The sequence below is a fragment of the Alligator sinensis genome, unplaced genomic scaffold (assembly GCF_000455745.1).
Source record: "Alligator sinensis unplaced genomic scaffold, ASM45574v1 scaffold267_1, whole genome shotgun sequence".
Lineage (NCBI taxonomy): Eukaryota > Metazoa > Chordata > Crocodylia > Alligatoridae > Alligator > Alligator sinensis.
The window spans coordinates 1,029,948-1,049,399 of record NW_005842100.1 but is presented as its reverse complement, the minus strand read 5'-3'; the positions used below and the strand labels follow the sequence as shown (position 1 = coordinate 1,049,399).

Below are 19,452 nucleotides of genomic sequence, written 5' to 3'. Positions count from 1 at the left end.
TTCCTCTTGCAACTCGAGCAATGCACCCTGCAAAAGAAGCTGCAGAAAAGGCGGGAAACTTGTCCCTGCACCGGGGTTTCCTCTTGCTACAGGAAACTCTCCCGTGCAATGCTCTGCAACTTGACGGGGATAATTCTGGTGCCGAAGCACTCACACAATCATGCCTTTTGGGTCATGACAGTTATGTGGGGTTGTACTTTCTCTATAGCAGCTATTCATTTTATTCAATAGCTCACCTCTGTAAAAAAAATAAAAAGACCTATCTATTATTATTTCTCTGCACATAATTAATGGCTTACTGCCATCCGTTGCCTCACAGCATCTTTGAAATTGTTCCTTCTCTCATGCACATGCTTTTTCCTCCAACATGAGACACAACTCAAAATGTTAATTTAAGGTTCAGAAGTCAACAAACTATCCATCAATATCAACGTGCTGCAAAGGAAGACAAACTGTGGAATGAAAGGACAATTGAATCTTTAAAATGTACCCAGTTTCCTTTGACTAACTGATAGACATTCAGGGATGTTTGTGGTTTAAACTTAAAGATTTTTTTTTTAAAGCATTGAAATATTAAAATGTCTTTAGGACAGTAACCCCATGTTTTCCATCAGCCCCAAAAGTAACTTTTGACAACCTATATAGTGCTTTCTTTTTCACCCTCTTCATCAGACTTTGCCAATCTGTGAGTCTGTGGCTTTGTCTCGCCTTCCTTTAATAAGGATTCTCTCAGGCAAAAAAAAATCTACCTTTCCTATCTTTAGCTCCTTCCTTGACTGAGACCTCATATTTGTCTGCATTCTTCAAAACCATATCATTTTTTACTTTAAACTCTTCCCTATTTCCTACTTTCCTTGTCTGCTAGCTTACCAACTATCATTTCCTCCAAAATATCACCCAGGTATATTGGTATGTAATCCTTACCTGTTCTTTCATCTTCTCCAATTTTAACTACTGCTCCTTAACCATCTCTTGTCTCCCCAGGTACCTGACTATTACATGTGCAATCATCCCCACCTACATTGCAAATAAGAAGCATGACCACATCATCAACATCCGCAAAATAAACTCCATGGTTTTCATATTCACTGTAGGACACAATTTAAAATTACTCTGTCACCAAGTTCAGTTCACCGAGTCAGGGGCCACTTTAACAAAGAAGTTTCTTTATTCATGCAAACAGTACCAGAACAGCCATGATACTCCCTTTTTTGCCTCTCTCTCAAACTCCACCCTTATCCAGCTACATGTAGCAGTAATGTCTTGAAGGGGAACTGAGTGACAGCCTGATCTTTAAAAGCTAAACAAGCCTCAAACCTCCTTAAAATAGATTACCCCTTAAAACAGATTATCCAAAATGTTCTGAATGAGAAATGAGCAGCAGAGTTAGAACCCCTTCTTGCATGACCATGAGAACAAAGGGTCAGAGCCTCTAGTGGGAAGAGGCTACCAAAAAGGATTTCTTTGCAGACGTTTCCTATGGTTGTGTCATCAGACAGATGGAACACATTCTGACCTCCGTAAAATATATGTTGCGCTACTGAAGGAGGATAAAACATATTCCCTCCACCTAAGTCAGCTCCTTACCCAGCCTCTCCCCCACAACTCCCTGCCCTCTGGTCCCAAATCTAGATCCACAGTTCAAAAACACCACCATGGATCCCCAGGGAAGGAGGCAACAGAGCTCAACCTTTGCACACCAATCTTCCCCCTGATCTTACCCCAAATCAAGTTAGACTCTCAGAATCCTATTGCCACAGAACTGCAAGCCTTTCCCTTCTTTCTACATTCCCTACAGCTCGCCTTTAAACCAGGTAAGCTTAACCATTATTACAACTAGATCATGGTAGTGTTGCATTGGAAAGACCTACGCTGGAGGCTCTGAACCTTTGTTCTCATCGTCATGCAAAAAGGGGTTGTAACTCTGCTGTTCCTTCCTCATTCAGATGATTCTGAGTGCTTTCCCAGAAAGCAAAAATAAAAATAAATATCAACTTCCATATAGCCAAACACTCCATCTAACCATTTGGTGAGCTATAAATAACACTCTTTCTCCTATGTAAACTCACAAAAAGGATGAAGTGTTAGGACATGCTAAACAAATGGCTAAATACATGACTTGGAAAAAAGGAACTTGCCTTTCCAAGAGCGTAAGGAAGGACTTGGGGAAGCATGTTGGGAGTTGAGTCAGTGTAAGTACAACATGGAACTCACTACTTTAGGAGTTTCCCAGAAAGCTTCAAATATCCAGCACTTGTCACAAAGCCTAGCCAGACACAGAATCACCTAATGAGGTATAATGAATGTATATTCACCAAAACAGCCAATGTATTTACCATCAGCATTTCTTAATGACAACTTGATGAATAGTGTATTTTCTGTTTAGTGGAGCTGGCTGAGTGGTTGACATTTATCTCTGGTCCATTTAACATACATGATTATGATGATGAACGAAAAGGCTTATTTGCAACCAGTCTTTAAGCAACAAGGAGACAGACAGTCATTACAGCTTGATACACCCCAGAGCTTCCATGGGAGGGTTTGCTATATCTTTTAACAAATCTGTTTTACTAGCATGCTTATTACAGGGTCATTTTGAAAAAGTGCTGACAGTTCCAACGTGCTGGATCTGAGCTGGACACTTTCAAGGACAGACTCAGTCGCAAATCAGTCATTTTTGTTTTTGTAGGTTTGGTTTAAATCCGAGCTGTTCCTCACTGATTGCTCTTTCACTGAAAAGCAGCTTGCATTGTTGAATTCTAAGATCTCAGTCAAGTCAGGACAAGGGACGTTGCCCCCCTCTCAGTTGTTTGGAGTTAACCTTTAAGAAAGGCAGAAAAAACAGGCTATAGTAAAGCTTTCCTGTGGGTTTGCAGTAGATTCGCCCTCCTCTCTATAAAGTTGATTACCAAGCAAACTTGGCAAACAGAGCCCGTTATTATATCTGAGAGAGGTTTACAGCATTTATTGGGACCAGGCACATCCAGAGATCAAGCTGGGACATGGCACAGGAATATAATCTGATTCTCAGTTCACCAATATATACTGTATTATGTATTTAAGTTTGACAGATAATTGCTGCCTTTTTCCTAGATTGCTCTAGGCTTTTTGACAGCACAACTAGGCACAAGCATCTGCCCTCAACAAAACAAGAAAGGATTTTTAGCGACTTTTTTCACCAGTCCTTATCCAGAAAGAGCACCGTGAGGACTTTAGCATCCAGAGCCATCATGGGAAACAAGTGTCCTGTATTTTCCTGAAGGACTGATTGTTCTTTAGCGTAAGAAAACAAAATAGCAGATGAAAGCAAATGCATTTGTTTTGTTTATTAAAATTCATATGAGTCATTTCCAGTGGATGAATATAATTCTTTGTCTGCGCTTTGGGAGGTAGGTTTGTCTAGTAGACAGGGCATCAAGTGTTTGGTAAAAAACCAGTATATGACCATGTATTTAAAGGCTGTCTCATAATGCATGAAGTCATGGGATCTCAACTTAGTCTGCAAAATTAACCTTGATTCTGATATTATCTTTCTTTTGAGCATGTGACCCAAGTTTAGAACTGCTGGTAACAAGGAGGGTATGACAGGAGATGGGTCACTCTGCACATCTCCGTTTCTTATGTTCTTCCTCTAAATCATCTACTGCTTGCTACCATCAATGACAGGATGCTGGGCTGGGGGGTCTGAGTATGGAAATTCATATGTTCTTATGGCTTTACACGTTAATATATGTTAAAGGATAACTACGATTGCAATTTTGTAGGATTTTAAAATAGGAAACAAAAACAGAATTTGATCATAGGCTGCAAGTCATAGGCTGCTAACAGGCACTCATTTCTACTGAGAAGTTTCAGGGAAATTCTTACTGATACGGAAAAAAAAGCCCAGGAGCTTGAGTGTACATGTATATCAGCCCCCTGCCTGGAGACCCCAGGTGAGCTCTCCAGCCAGGAGGCACTAGATGGCTGCTCTCTGGGCCACCCCACCCTCAGGGTAGTTCATTACTTGGACAGCCTGCCCTTTCCTCTCCCTGTGAAGGGAACAGACTGTCAATAGGCAGCCTCCCAAGTTTTAAATCAACTCATGTGCTTGCAGCCTGGATGGGCAGCCCTTTGCATGATTTAAAGCCAGAGGTGCAGGGTAACAGGGCCAGGAATAGACTCCCCAGCCTCGAGTCCCAGCACCTCAGCTTTTATATCACTGCATCTCCAACCCAGCTGGGCAGCACATGCAATGTTTAAAGCTTGTGGCAGAACCTGCCTTCACATCAACTATGATGGTTTGTACAGTGGTGCTCTTGACTTAAGTCTTCTAGATTCCAATAAGCCCAGAGCACATTTTAAGAGTTGAGCCAATGCACAAGTACTTGGCTGAAACACAGCCTTCAGCAAGGTAACATGTAGAAAGATGAGATACATTAATTGGGAATTAGACTGGTTTGTAAGTGGAGGAACAGGAATTTCCCAGGGATTGGGAATATTAATTGCCAAGCATTCAACACAGGATCTGTCCTGATTATCTCATTGGTAAACAATGTAGCAATTTATTTCACTAGACTTCAAAAAGGATGAGCAATCTTTAAGGAGGCGAATGCCTAGCCACAACCCTACAATAGAGTTATCACAGGTGCACGGGCTGGAAGAGTGTCAAAAGGAATTAGCTGACAGTACTCTTTTATGTGGAGGCATTAAAATTAGTCCAAGGGTCTAAGATCGTCAAACCTGCTCATTGGAAATCTTCTACCGACTTGCTGTCTGCTTTGCATTAGAAAATATTCTATAGTCTGTTATACTGGAATGTGTTGTAATTATAATAAATCATGTAAAACAAAACAAAACAAAAAACTGTCTTTTCATTTCAATGTTATTTTTCTCCATGTTGTTTAGATCTTAGTAGTTATTTGATTCTTGCTTTTGGTTTCCTTTTTGGCAGTGCCACACATCTACACAAGCAGCTGTAGAGAAATTACAAAATAGCCCCCGTCTATCTTTGCTTTTATTTTATGGTAAGTGATGTTGGGAAAATAAATCTGAATTGCACAGATGTTCCTTCTTTTCTCTCTGTATAAAATGGTTTATATGACATGCTGCAAATGTAATCTGTTTCATGAAAAAATATTTCTATAACATTTCAGAACTCTTTTAAGAGGCAATGGTAAGTTTATAAATTAAAAAAACAAGAAAAAAAAATCAAGTCCTACCTGGGTCACTAGTTTATTAAAATAACTAGATACATTTTACTGGCCATCATTTGTGAAGTTGTAAAAACTATTCAGTTTTTCAGGATTACTGATTAGCAAGCAACTTAGTTACACATTTTTCCAGGTTCCCAACTAAAATTGCAATTCAGAAATTAAACATTTCATTTCTGAATGCTTATATGTTTCATGAACAGGTGTTTATTAAAGAAATCTGCTATAGTTACAATACACAAATAGACCCCCACACAGGTGGGGTTTTATCTTCACTCCTTTATTCACCAAAAAGGATGTCCTAGTAATTAAGAGGTTAGTGGATTCTCTAAAATGCAAAGAAAAATTTAGTGGCTGGATGGTAGGGCTGTGCAAAATTTCACTGGCAGTTTCGTTTTGACTCGTTTCAAACTCAAAACAGTGAAATTGAAATGAAACGGAGAGCTTCAAAACAGCCTCAAAACAAAACAAGGCAAGTCGAAACATTTTGAAATTTTCTAAACGTTTTGAATTTCGAAGCTCAAGCTGGAATTGCCTGCAGGAAAGCAGAAACTAAAGTAAGGAGAGGGAGGGGGAAGAGGGGGAATGGGGTGGGGGGAAGGAGTGCTCTCATTATGGACTGTGCAGCTGGCCAGTGACTGTCATCCTTTCCTGAGGTCTCTTCCAATCCCAATGCTCTGGGGGAGAGATGGAAAAACTGCATAAAAGGCAGCATTATTTGAACTGCCCTGCTTTCTGTCTTGGTGTCAGTTGAGTGAGGGTGCACCTTAACACACACACAGCGTCACTCACCCATGTCACGAGTTTTGCCTGTCAGCAGTCAGAGGTGCAGGGCCCCAGAACCCAGAGTCCCCCTAGACCTGTCTCCTTAACAGCTGGCAGGCTTTGTGGCCTCAGCAGGTGCTACCACCCCTGCAGCTTTCACCCTGCTGCGCCTTAACACACACACAGTGTCACTCAAGTCACAACTTTGCTTGGCCACAACTTGAGATGCAACTTCCGCCAAACCCCTACACCTATCTCCTTAAAACTTGGCAGGCTTTGTTGCCTCAGCAGGGGCTAGGATGCCTGCAGTTTTGACCCTGCTTAACACATAGATGTGATATGAGTTTTGCTTTCAAGACTTAGGTGCAGGGGTTTCAGGGAACCTGCATCTCAATCTCCCTGACACTTGGCAGGCTTTGTTGCCTCAGCAGGGGCTAGGATGCCTGCAGTTTTGACCCTGCTTAACACATAGATGTGATATGAGTTTTGCTTTCAAGACTTAGGTGCAGGGGTTTCAGGGAACCTGCATCTCAATCTCCCTGACACTTGGCAGGCTTTGTGCCCTCAGAAGGGGCTACCATTCCTGCAAGTTTCATCCAAATCAGGCTAGAAATGACAAAGTTATAGGCTGTTTCGAGCTTCCCCATTATAGCCTATGGGTGAAATGCCGGAACAGCATCAAAACAGCGAAACAGTTTCCACAAAATGAAACGGAGCAGCAGTTTCAAATCAAAACAAACTTCGAAACAAAATGCTGTTCCATTGAAATGCAAGTCGAAACGGAATGGTGCCATTTTGCACAGCCCTGCTGGACAGTATGCTGCAATTAAACATATCAACATAATGCAGAAAACGTACAAGTACCAAAACAAATAAAACATTTAGCTAATGGCACCCTATCTGGATTCACCTCTTCAGTTAACTTGCATTGTCTCTTATCACAGGTATTTGGATTTTATCATCTGAACAGATTCAACAGATGAAGCTCTCCAGAAGTTCATGTTTGCCTGCCCACATGTATCTTCACAGAATTTCTTCCTCAAAAGCTTCCACCTGATGGATTTTATTTGGAAGGAATAATATGACCTAGTTAAGTGTAGTGTCACTTTAATTCTCTCCTCTTCTCCCTCCCAGTTTTTCATAAGCTTAATGGGTGCTTGTACATGTGATGGGGTTTAATCCTCATTAAATTAAATAGGTTTATTAAATTTAAAATGGTTTGTTTTAAATTGAGGTGTCAATGTATAAAGGTGACAGCCTTTAAATTGAATTAAGATCAGTATGCAATTCACATTAAATTAAAGCAGAGGGAGCCACATAACAATCCAGCCTACTGATGCCTTTGGTACTAGATTATAGCAGGGGGCGCTGTCAAACCATTAATCCCTGGACCAGTGGGGGCAAGTGCTGTCAGCCTACTGCAGGGGATCCTTCATGTGTGCTCTACCGCCCCACCCCTCCCCATGCCTACAGCCATTGCCCCAGCCCCAGCCATTGCTCCACACACACCTACTGCACCCTTGGACCACACAGCCCCCATCCCTGCACCATGCAGCCCCACTCCATCCCACCATGTGCCTTGCCCTATGCCCACACTGCACAGCTTTGCCTATCCACCCATAGGTGCCCTGCCCCTTGCAGCCTCCCAGCCCCACCTGGCACTTCCAACTCTCATCACCACGAGGACTCCAGGTGGCCTGTGGTTGGCATTGATCCCCATGCCAAGCCACTTGCATCCTCTCCCACACCCCCAAACCATTTGAACTGCCACGCCATTCTGCCTATGAAAGAAAACACGCCACATCTTTATTTTAAATCTTTAATTAACTTTTTTTTAAGGACAGGACTATATACATTTAAAAAAACAATATAAAATGCAGTATACAACAAAATAAATAGCTCTTAGAAAGAAATGCCTTTAAGAAAATAAATGTCTTTTTAAAAAATAAGACCCTGGGGGGTGGCTCTAGGAAGCAGCATCCACCATGCGAGGGGTTTCTGGAAGGCAATTATAAGAAACATGAAAGTTACCCCAAAATATTAAAGTACTAGGAAGAGGTGTCACACACCCTCAATTGCAAACTTACCATTTGCTGCTGCTGCTTCCCTCCTTATCTGTTTCCTGGTCCATGGTGATGGGCGTGGAGGAATAGGGGGAGCATATAGATTATTGGTGGTGGTGGTCCTTGGACCACCACCACCGCAGGGTACCACACAACAGTAGTCGGGGGCATGGGGAGTGTCACAGGGAAGAACAGGAGAGAGGGCCCCAAAGTACAAATGGGGACCCTCAGGGGCAGGAGCCCCCCAGGAAAAAGGAAGCAAAAAAGAATAAAGAGCAACACTTACCTGCAGCAGGACCCATGGCTGTAGCAGGACCCATGGCGCACCCAGAACCAGGGGAAAGACCCACGCAGATCGTAAGCTGTGCCTTTATACAGCTGCGGCCAGCCGGTGACGTCATCAACAATCACCGGCCAGCGAGAATAAAGCGGACCACCGGCGAAGGTGGAGGAGGGGAGAGACCGGGGCCGGCAAAGGCACCAACACTGGGTGCCCCCTGGAAGCCCCTCTGGGTGAGAGAGCCGCAGAGGCTCCCTGCCCCAGTGGAGGTCAACCCTCCAAGAGGAGCTGGGAGCCAGGAACTGCTCCTGACGGCGTCGGCAGCAAAGAAAGGAGCCGGGAGCCAGAAACTGCTCCTGACAGCATCGGCGGCACCGAAAGGAGAGAGGAACCAGAAGGTGCTCCTAACAATGGAGAAGGCGTCAAAAGGAGCCAGGAGATGGAAGGGGATCCTGACACCGGCAGCACTGACAGAGGGGCCGGAGAGATGAACACAACTTTCCACACGACAGCAGGTGGGACCGTTGAGAGTACCGGGGAGGTGGAAGAGACGTGCCCTCCAGGAGGCATCAGATGAAGGCAGCGTGAGGGGCTGCAGAGTGAGGCCAGAAGAGGCAGGGTGCCAACCCTGCATGTGAAGAGTGGTCAGGTGGCCGCAGAAGGGCTGCAAGGCACCTGGAGAGACAGGAGGCTGGGTGAAAGGGGAGACAAGCTGTGCCAGGGATCACAGGCTACCCCAGCCCCACACATGGTATAACCCACAACAAAATTCAGAGGGAGGTGGGCAACCGGTATCCTGGCATAAGGACCTGGGAAGGGACTGCACGGGTCCCTTGTAACATGATAGTGGGGTTTTTTAATATGTTCTTTGTGTTTCCCCCTTTTTGGAGGGCTTGAGGGGCATGTCCAGGGGGTGCAGGCAGGATGATGGAGGCAAGAGCTCTTTTGAGCTCTATCATTGCTTGAGACCCGGGTCAGGCTCCTAGTTCTGGGGAAGGGGAGCCGGCCTCGTGACCCAAGGGAGACCTCTCAGGCAATCCGGCACCATCCAAGCGAGTCACCCTGTAGGAGCTTGTATGTTAGACAGGAGAGGGCCACACAGGCAGCCATAGCTAGGGACACAACAGTGTTGGGAGCACAGCCAGGAAAACTACACTGATCCGCTGAGTCTTGGTGTGAGGTCGGGGTGTAGGGGAGGTGGAGCCCTGCAGAAGACTGCCAAATGAACGCTCTGCCACTGAGAGACCCCAAATGGTCAGCCCCCCCACTGATAAAATATTCAAAGTTGTGGCAGGAGAGATTGGGGGAGACCGCACCAGGAGTAAACATCTTCTCAACAGGCAGCAGGAAACGGTAGGGCAAACGCCACTGGCCATCCGGGCCAGAGTCGCACGTAACTGAATGTTCGAGGCTAGGCAGACACAGGGACTTTGGGGTTTGTCCCTCCATGTTTCTTTCTTCTGTTTATGGACTACATTTCCCAGCAGCCCTCGCCCTTGCGTCTTGAGCCGGTTTCCATAGAGACCCTGAAGTAGCTGCACTGTGTGATAGTGTGGCCCAGGAGTTTCCATGGATAATAACCCAGATGCACGCAGCTGTGTGCACAGCTCTGTGCAATTCTGGGGTGGCTATAGCCCCCTACTCTTAATGCCAGACCTGCTGGCTGAGCACACAGCATGGCATGGAGCTGCATCATGTGGAGCAACAGCATGGTGTGGAGTTCTATCACAGCATATCCAGAAATAACTATATAAAAATGAAACCATTATTTGCTTCCTGAAAATATTATTGGCACTTTACTTGGGTATATACATATAAACAGCATTAAAAAATTATAAAATAATAATACTATTGCAAAAAAATTAAACACACATTATAAAAATATAAATTTGCCTTTTCTGCCTTATTTACAAAATAAATAAATGATAAGTACTTATATACATGTAAGAATAAATAAATATGAAATAGACAACCTGCAGAAACAACAAAAACAAACTTTCATTACTTTATTCTATATTCTATCCTATTTCTATTCTATATTCTAATATATAATATATTCAATATTATCTATTCTCTCTATTCTGTCTTCTATATTCTCTACTCTGTTCACTACTCTCTATTCTATATTCTATTAATCAATTCTATTCTATTGTATGTCTGTTCTACAGCAAAATCTCTATTATCCGGCATCCAGGGGGAATGGGGGTGCCGGTTAATCAAATATGCCAGTTATCTGAGAGTTATACTTATCTCCAGCTCAGCCGGTTCGAGGCATCTTTGCCTGTTCGGGTCACCACCCCTCCCGCCACATCTGGTGTGCCAGGGCTTTCAGGGCATCAGTGTGCCAGAGGACAGGGAGGGGGGCCCCATGGAGGCTGCTTTGCCCCTGGCTGTGGTCCATGAGGAAGAGGTAGGACTTGGCTTGCAAAGGCAAAACCGGAGGTGCCACGGTGGGACAGATGCTGGTTAATAGAGCATTCTGGATGGTAAAGAGCCAGATAACAGCATTTACTATATTTCTATTTCCATGTCTATTCAGTTATTAATTATCACTGTAGCAGGGCACTAAGGTGCCTGCTACTAGAAGCGCTGGGATAACCCTTCAGGTGCCGGTTGCTGAGGCAACCAAAGGGAGCTAATGGCTTACACCTGCCTAGCCAGCTGAAGAAAGGGGCAGGGCCTGGCTCTATATAAAGCACAAGCAGGAGGCCAGAGTCAGTTGCCTACCAGCAGCTAAGGATGAAGAAGCTCCGTGCCAGGAGAGAGAAAAACCTGAAGGCCAGAGCAGCATTGGTCACTGCAGTAGGAGACAAAACCCGGTAGGCCTGAGCCTAGTTATAGCTAGTGGCTTATGTTTACGTTGTTGCCAAGAGGCTGGTGTTTATGTTATGGTTTATGTTTGCTATTGTTACACCAGTGGTTTGGGTGAGGCTATAAGGGGATGGAGGAAGCCTCATAGGGGACTCACGGTAGTGTGAGGACCCCAGCCCCAGGGAGGGCACAGTGTTCGGGGTGTACAGACCCCAGCTCCAGAGAGGGGCGGTTGAGAAACCCCAGAAGAGGGGGTAGCAGTGTGGTGAGCCCTGTGAGAGGGCCGCATTGCAGAGAAGGGCCCAGAGAGAGACAGGGCCACGGAGGGCCCGAGTGCCAGAGGGGTGTAGGCCAAGACAGTGTTGTACACGCATAATCCACAAGGCTTGGGGACACAGAACACCCAAAGCAGGAGAACTGTAGCCAAGCAAAAGAAAGGTAGCCTCCATATAAAGAACTCACATACAATTGAAGTCGTGGCAGGCGAGAATAGGAGCGTGCAAGTCCAAAGCTTGGCACAGTAAAGGAGACAACAGGGGAGAGCACAGCGACCCTGAAGTTGCTCCTGCCACAATCACATTATTTTTGAACTGTCTCTATTCTAATCTTGATAATTGTCCTCCCTCTTTTTCAGTCTCATAGCAACAGGTGCTCCTGCTAGAGTTTTAGCAGGCCACCCTGCCAAGATGCAGACTCCTGCAGGCTCATCCCAACCCTCCCAGCTGGGCCAATGAGTGGTTTCACTGACCCTTCACAGGACATGGTCCATCCAGGGAGGCTAGGCTAGTTAAGGGTATAGACCAGTGCCGGCTGTTGGGCTGTGAGTCGTATGTGGATGTGTCCCCCACAACTGGGCTTTGGCTCAAGTGCTGTACCTGGCAGCCTGCAAACAACAAGCCCCCTCCACAACCTAGGCAGCTACTCCCTCCCCACCCCCATGCCCTGCTGCAGTCCCCAGTGGCAGCCAGCTATTCATCGTTCAAGTAACCGCAGGAAGCCACAGCTGCCCATAGGTAGACCGCACCCCCTCCACCACTCACCATCACCTTGAAAAAAACACACCACATCTTGGAGGAACTTGACACATTACAACCTTTTATTTACAAATGCAATAAAAAAAAATACAGTCACATTGGAATGAATGTGGGAATACCGCCACAGGCAGCAATGCTCCAGAGAAAGCATGATGGAGGTTTTGGTGGAGGCTGCAGAATCCTGAGTGACTGCTGTGCATGACTGGTGGGATGAAGTCCAGGAGGTGCTTAGGGCAGATGATCAGCAGGAGATGCAAAGCATGGCCAACATTATTTCATAGATTTCATAGACATTAGGGCTGGAAGGGACCTTGCAAGATCATCAGGTCCAGCCCCTGCCCAAAGGGCAGGCAGTCAGCAGGGGTCAAATGATCCCAGCAAGATAGGCATCCAAGTGTTTCTTAAAGGAATACAGAGTAGGTGCCTGCACCACCTCTGGGGGGAGTCTATACCAGGCTCTGGAGACTCAGACAGTAAAGAAGTTTTTCCTTATGTCCAGCCTAAAACAATTTTCCAAGAGTTTGTGACCACTGGGTCTTGTCTGCCCATGAGATGCTCTGGTGAACAGATGTTCTCCCAGTTCCTGATGCACACCCCTTATATACTTTTGGGCTGCCACCAAGTCACCCCTGAGCCTACACTTTCCAGGCTAAAGAGTCCCATGTCTCTCAGCCTCTCCTCATAAGGCCTGATTTCTTGTCCTCCCATCATTTGCATGGCTCTTCTCTGGACTCTGAGCTTCTCCACATCCTTTCTGAATTGTGGAGCCCAGAACTGGACACAGTATTTCAGCTGTGGTCTCACCAAGGCCACATAAAGTGGGAGGATGACTTCCCAGGTCTTGTCTGAAATGCATTGGAAGATGCAGGCCAGAGTTTTGTTTGCTTTGCTGGCTGTGGCATCACATTGGTGGCTCATGTTCATCTTGTGGTCAATCATGACCCCCAAGTCTCTTTCAGACATGGTGCTAGCTAGCGTAGCACTGCCAAGCCTCTAAGCACGATGTGGTTTCTTTCTCTCAAGGTGGAGCACCTTGCATTTCTTGACGTTGAATGCCATCAGGTTTTGATCCATCCACCTTGTAGGCCTGTCAAGGTTGGCCTGGATTGCTCATTTATCCTCTAGAGTGACTGCACTTCCCCATACTTTGATGTCATCAGCAAACTTAGTCAGTCCACTTATAACACCCAACACCAGATCATTTATAAACACATTGTATTCCAGAAGCAGCTCCTAGACCGCACAAACCAGTTTCTTCAGCTGGCCATGAAGTGTTATGCAGATCTCTAGGAGATATATGCATTGATTAAGGATCATGTCCTTAAACGTGTGAACAAGCCTCCTATTCATAAGCAGATGCCCCCCACAAAGTGCACATGAGCTCCACTCAGCTTGCCTCTGTCCAGGAAGTAGCCAGGAGAGTTATCACTGAGCCTGTTTCCCCACCCATATTGCTTTCAACTGAGGGGTGCCCCAATGCCAGCAGGGCCAGGAGAGTACCACTACTATTCAGGGAGCAGCAAAGAGCAGATCAGACAGGGGGTACGTGGTTGGGAAAGAAAATCAATTGATGGGAGAGGGGTTCCTATTTGTTAGGCGCTGCATCTTTGGAAACAGTGACCCAGCGAGTAGGCATCCCATGGTATTTTTTTGTCATTTTAGTAAGTTCTTGGGTGTAATAAAAATATATTTTCCCTTCCTTGTCTGACTTCGTTATTGGGAAGGGTTAATAATGCCTGGATTTGGGTATTGGGTGATGTAAGCAAAGCCAAACATTCCCTGGCTTGCCTCAGACTCAGAGTGGTAACGAGAGAAATGAAGAGACTTAATTCCCCAGAAGTGGACTGTGGGTCCAGAAGTGGACCTGTGGGGAAAGGTGGGGGAGAAGAACAGTGGTAAACTTTTAACAAACCTCTCTGTCAACTGCTCCTGTTGTTGCAGCAGGAAAACAAAGCCAGGCAGCCTGGACTGAGTTTGTGATAACTGCCCTATTAGAAATGTAAAGTAGCCAGATAATATCCCACATCGAAAAGGAAAGTTACTGCCCATAAAGATTTGGCAGGTGGGTTTGGCAAGTGGCACCCTGTGTCCAGAACACTCAGAGAAGCTGAAGTCAGACATATAGAAACTTAGATGTTCATATTTAAACATAATTTATATATTTAGCATGTGACCTTGAGGTGTTCTATACTCAGAGATGGACTCTCTCCCACATACAAATGGCTCTGGAGAGCCAAGAGACAGAAGCCCTTTGTGCAACTTTGCAACATTTCACAGATAAGATGCTCAGCAACAATTCCAGTCCCTTTTTCTCAGATCGTGGCTTGATTGTGCATGGTGGCCCGCAGCAAGAATGGGAAGTCAACTGGTCAGACACGGTGGCCAGGAGGCCCTCCTCCCATCACCACCTCCACTTGCTGCTTAAGCAGAGATCCCCTTCCTCCCATCTCCCACAGCACGGACCATAGCCAGCATGTGGTATGCTAGCTAATGCTGTGCAAGCCTCTGGCACAGACTGTGGATACAGCAGGGTTTGCCTGGGTTCCCCCTTCCCTACCTGCCCTACCCCGCTCACTGCGCAAGCAGGAAATCCCCTCCTCCCTCCCATCTCCCACAGCAGGGACCTCAGCCCATTGAAAAGGAAAGTGACTGCCCATAAAGGTTTGGCAGGTGGATTTGGCAAGTGGCCTAGGACTGTGCAGACAGACCTCCCTAATAAGAGAGTCCTGTCGTTGCCTGGTCATGCCCCCCTCAGCTCCGCTCCCTACAGAAGGGAATGGGGGGCTGCTCTAACGCCCTCCTCCCCCACCCCCCCCAGCTTCTAGCCTAAGCCACTGCAGGCATATTCCTGAATGTCCTTAGTCCAGAAAGAATGTCTGTCTGGTTTCAAATCAGTTCAGCCTAGCCAGGTTAAACTAACCTGCAAAGTTTGAATTAATTCAGGCTCAGGCTTTTTGAATGTTTGTCCCTAGCCAGTATGCCCAAAAGAAACAAAGTTGCCAGGATGGAACCAGCATGTCCATTGTACAAACCTTTTGTACCAAAATGAGGGGTGAGGACAGAACTTTCCCAAACTTGATGAACCTATAAATTGAGGGCACAGGGGCCTGAGTATAGGTACCCCTTATTGATTTGAGATGTCTGATACTGAGGAGAGAAAAGAAGAGACCAGGGAGAGAAGAGAGCTAACCAGGGTGTGTAAGACTAGAACAACTTGGTCCTATGCAGAAACAAAGAGCCTGGTGCAGGTGCTGAGGGACCCTGAAGTGTTAAGCCAGTTTGGCATCGGCAACAGCCCAAGGATGTCCTTGCACATCTACCTGCATGTCTCCAGGAGACTTGCCCAGCAGAGGCATAACAAGACAACAGTCCAATGCAGGGTAAAGTCCAAGAATATGAGAGCTGCTTTCCGACGTGAGGTAGCAAGAGCTCATTGTAATGCACCACCATGCATAACATTATGCATTATCAGTACCTCTAACCATTAATGGAGGTAGTCAAATGCCAAGCAATGAGATGACTAGAGGTATCCAGGCCATTCTCTGCTCCTAAAAGCTCACCAACCACAGGTCTGATTGCGAGTCCTGCTGCCTCAAGTGAAGCAGACAGCAGCAGCTCACTAGTACTGGCCCTTGATGAGTCCATCAAAGAGGAGAGACCTGGGACATAATCTTCCACAACTGGTATGTTAAGCTAAGGGGAACCTTTAAGTCAACTAACATGTGAATTGACACCTGAGATTAGGATGAGCTATGACTTGCGGGAGGAGTGGGGCAAGAGTTCATTCAGATGACAACTAAACTAACAGGCTGGGGAGATTGGATTGTCATGCAGGAAGGTGAAGGGCAATGCAAAGCAGATAGGTTCTGCTGGTGAATTTTTTGCAGCCATTCAGGGCCTGCAGTCCAACAACTTGGACAGGCAGGCAAGCCTTTCTTGGTAGCTTTTCCAGAGCTTTTCTTATCCGCTCATCTGACTCTCAGAGCACAGAATAATTCCCCACATTCCTTGATTTTCAGCTCTGCTTGTTATGCCACCACTGCAGAAAAAAACACAGACCATGTAGGAAGCCTGATAATGATGCCCAAACAGATAGGATCATCAGTGCCATCAGTACCTGCGCGATGTGGTTGTAGGAGATAGCAAGACAGGCACATTGTGTCTGTGGCTGAGTGTTGGCCAGGCAACATAGCAGGAGGCATCACAAGACAGGGATAGAGAAGGGCAGTCCAGCGCAGAAACATAGAAAGCCAGTATTGCTAATGGGCAGTGATAGTTGCTGATTATTGATGATTATTGGTTATCGCTTGTTTGTTGATTGAAGCATAAACAATGCCTATAGTTATTGCTTGCTGGTAAGAAAAGTTCTTGTAATGACACTCATTGGATATTGCCTGAGGTTTAAAAAGTTGAAGAGTACTGCTTCTTGATAATGGTTACCTTGTAAATGCTGTGATGTTTGGTTATGTAAATTATCCTTAATAAATCAGTAACGGTTAATTATGTAAAAAAAAAATTCTGTCTTCTTTTTTTTTTTCATTGTGGGCAGCCAGTAGGAGATCATCAGACCAGGTTCCCCCAAGCTTTGTTCCTGGCTTTGTTGTCATCAGTGCCAAATCAACAGCTGTTTGCAACATTAGGGAGGGTTGCTTAACTTGTAAAACTGGAAAAAACAGTAAATCCCCATGAGGCAACAGCATGGCACAGGGTGGCAGGGTACTGCGGGTTAGGAGTGAGGGGCACAGGCAGGGCCAGATGTGCCAGGGTCATGAGTTAGGGGCTGCTGGATGGTTCAGGGGGCTATGGCTTGGAGTGAGGGACAATAGAATGGGTTAGACCAGGGCACTGAAATTTTTAACTGGAAATACGGTAACCCCAATGACAGTGACATCGTCAGTAAGGTCTGACTGCCTGCTGTCAGCAAGACAAGAGCACCCATGGGCCTGACTGTGGTGTGAACCTGTGCAATCATGATTGGCATGGCAGCATAAAGGAAAAAAAGAACTTTATTATGAAGCATGCTAGCTATAGGCTGCACTCAGCGCTATGAAAGGGCAGGCACCAGTTGCGTTAACGGTATCTGAAAGCAGTCCAGGACGTGGCAGATTAGGCAGTGACATCCTCATTAATGGCTGCCTGCTGCCATGGGCCTGACTGTGGGGTGACCTTGTGCAATCACAAATGGTGTGGCAGCCAGCACAAGGAAAAAAAATTATGCAGCATGGCAACGGCTACGGGCTGCATTCAATGCTGTGAGAAGGCAAGCACCATTTTCTCTGTCTGACTGAAGGGCAAATGAAAGCAGTCCATGGTGCCCCCCTTATGTACCCAAGTGGTTCTTCATTCCTGGATTGAACCAGGGGCAGATTATATGGTGGCGGTGCTATTCTCATTAAGGGCTGCCTGCTGCCATGGGTCTGACTGTGAGATGAACTTGTGAATGAAGGCTATAGGCTAAAATCCTGTGATCAGGAGGGAGCCATTCACTCTGAAAGCAAATGAAAGGGAGGGTGAATGTGCCCAAAAGCTTACAAATAAATACATCTGTTTGCAAATATGCAATTGGTCTAATAAAAGACATCATCTACACCATGAGTTCTGATTCCTTTTGCCTGTATACCAATACAGGTTATCAACCTGTATCCCTCAGCCCTTTAGGTGATCAAGCAATTCTTCATACATGGATGGAACCAGGGGCAGATTATAGGGTGATGATACCATTGTCACCCTGGGTATGCCCAGGGGGTGGTCAGGTTTCCATACAGGAGAACAAAGGTTGATTTATGCCAGGCTGGGTGGACCACAACATCTGGTGTGCAACACCTAGCAACCAAACAAACACATTACACCCAATTACCTAAGAAGTGCAGGTATCCTCTTTCACCCAGTTATCGAAACGGGGCAACTAACTTCTTTCCCTCCTATCTGCAATTCAAAGCAACATCTGGTGGACAAAGGGGTGAACTACACAAAAGTTGCAGCAGCATCAGGTGGACAAAGGGGCTCATTACACATCTTTGAATGCATTTCTGTTTTCCTGTGTCTGATCCATGGACGCATTGGTTTAATTCCTGGTGATCCAAACTAAAATATACTCAGATGTGTTTTACTTTAAACCACCAAAAAGACATTTAAATTGCCAGAAAAACCTGTACGTACAAATTGTAATGCAGCTAAATCACAAAAAGGGTAAATTTTGTCATGTGTACAAATGCCCTAAGTTTCTTCCTACTGTTGCTTTAAGTCAACTACATAGCTATAAAGTCAGCAATCTTACTTCAAGGTATCTATCCATTCATTCATATTTCTACATGTGGTTCCAGATTGGCCTCAGATGTATGTTTCTTTATAGAAGTCTAACCAAGTTGGGGTCCTTATCCACCTTCTCTGCTTTTCAAGTTTGTTTTTGGGAGCTTGAGCTGAATTTTTTTTTCAATTACCTAGCAAATTACCCACCACCAGCAGCCATAAACACGGGTAAAGAGCTAAGAAAACTTTGATGTTACTGATCAGTAGAGCTTCAAAGCTCAAAGCCACAGTTTTTGCATTGCAGTCACTTCCAAAAAACGGTTTTGTTCTGTTTTGTTTTGTTTTTTTAATAAAACCTCTCAATCTGAGCTACTGAGAAATGCTCCAGTGTGTGCATTTGTCTGTTCCTGCTTGCAGAAATTTCTCAGAATGTGAAGGCAGCACATTTTCTAACCAAGGAAAATCATAAGGCTTCCTTGAAGTATTTCCATATTGGCAGGCAGCTCCATGTTATCACCATGTACTCTCCAGAGCATTCACAACAAAGCCCATAAAATTGTCAGTGGTGAGAGTTTGCACCCATTTACATTTGACTCAATTGTCAGCATTCCTTGATATTTTCAAACAGATCTGAATCAGCACGGATGCCTTGGTCATAATCTCTCAAAACACAAGCTACGCTGGCCACAGTGAGGGAAATTCTGCTCCATTATAAGGTAGCATAACTGCCATCAGCACAATGAATTTACAAAGGTAAGTGAGAGCAGAATTTGGTCCATTATCAGAGTAACAGCAAAGGAAAGCAAAAAAAAAATTAAAACTCATTAACTGGATAATAAAGGTCTTTTAAATTAGGGAAACAAACTAACTATCAAAACAGAGCACTACATAACATACTCTTGGATTCCCCTGAGAGGGGGAGAAGCAAAGAAAAAAATATGGGGGAGGAGAGGAAGAGAAAATTCTGTCGAACTGTATCATTATTAAACAAATCTTGGAATGTGAAGCTTGCTATCCAGAATCATGATGTATACAAAGTCCCAGAGTATTTAAATAAA

The 19,452-nt window shown here is 45.2% G+C and overlaps 1 long non-coding RNA gene across 1 annotated transcript in view; it reads right to left on the bottom strand.

The window, feature by feature from the left end:
- Positions 1-2,777: 2,777 nt before the first annotated feature.
- LOC102385674 overlaps positions 2,778-19,452 on the bottom strand; it is an 87,829-nt gene continuing 71,154 nt past the window's right edge. Inside the window, exon 3 of the long non-coding RNA XR_323911.3 lies at positions 2,778-2,821. This is a non-coding gene — a long non-coding RNA (uncharacterized LOC102385674). The remainder of the gene's footprint in view (positions 2,822-19,452) is intronic.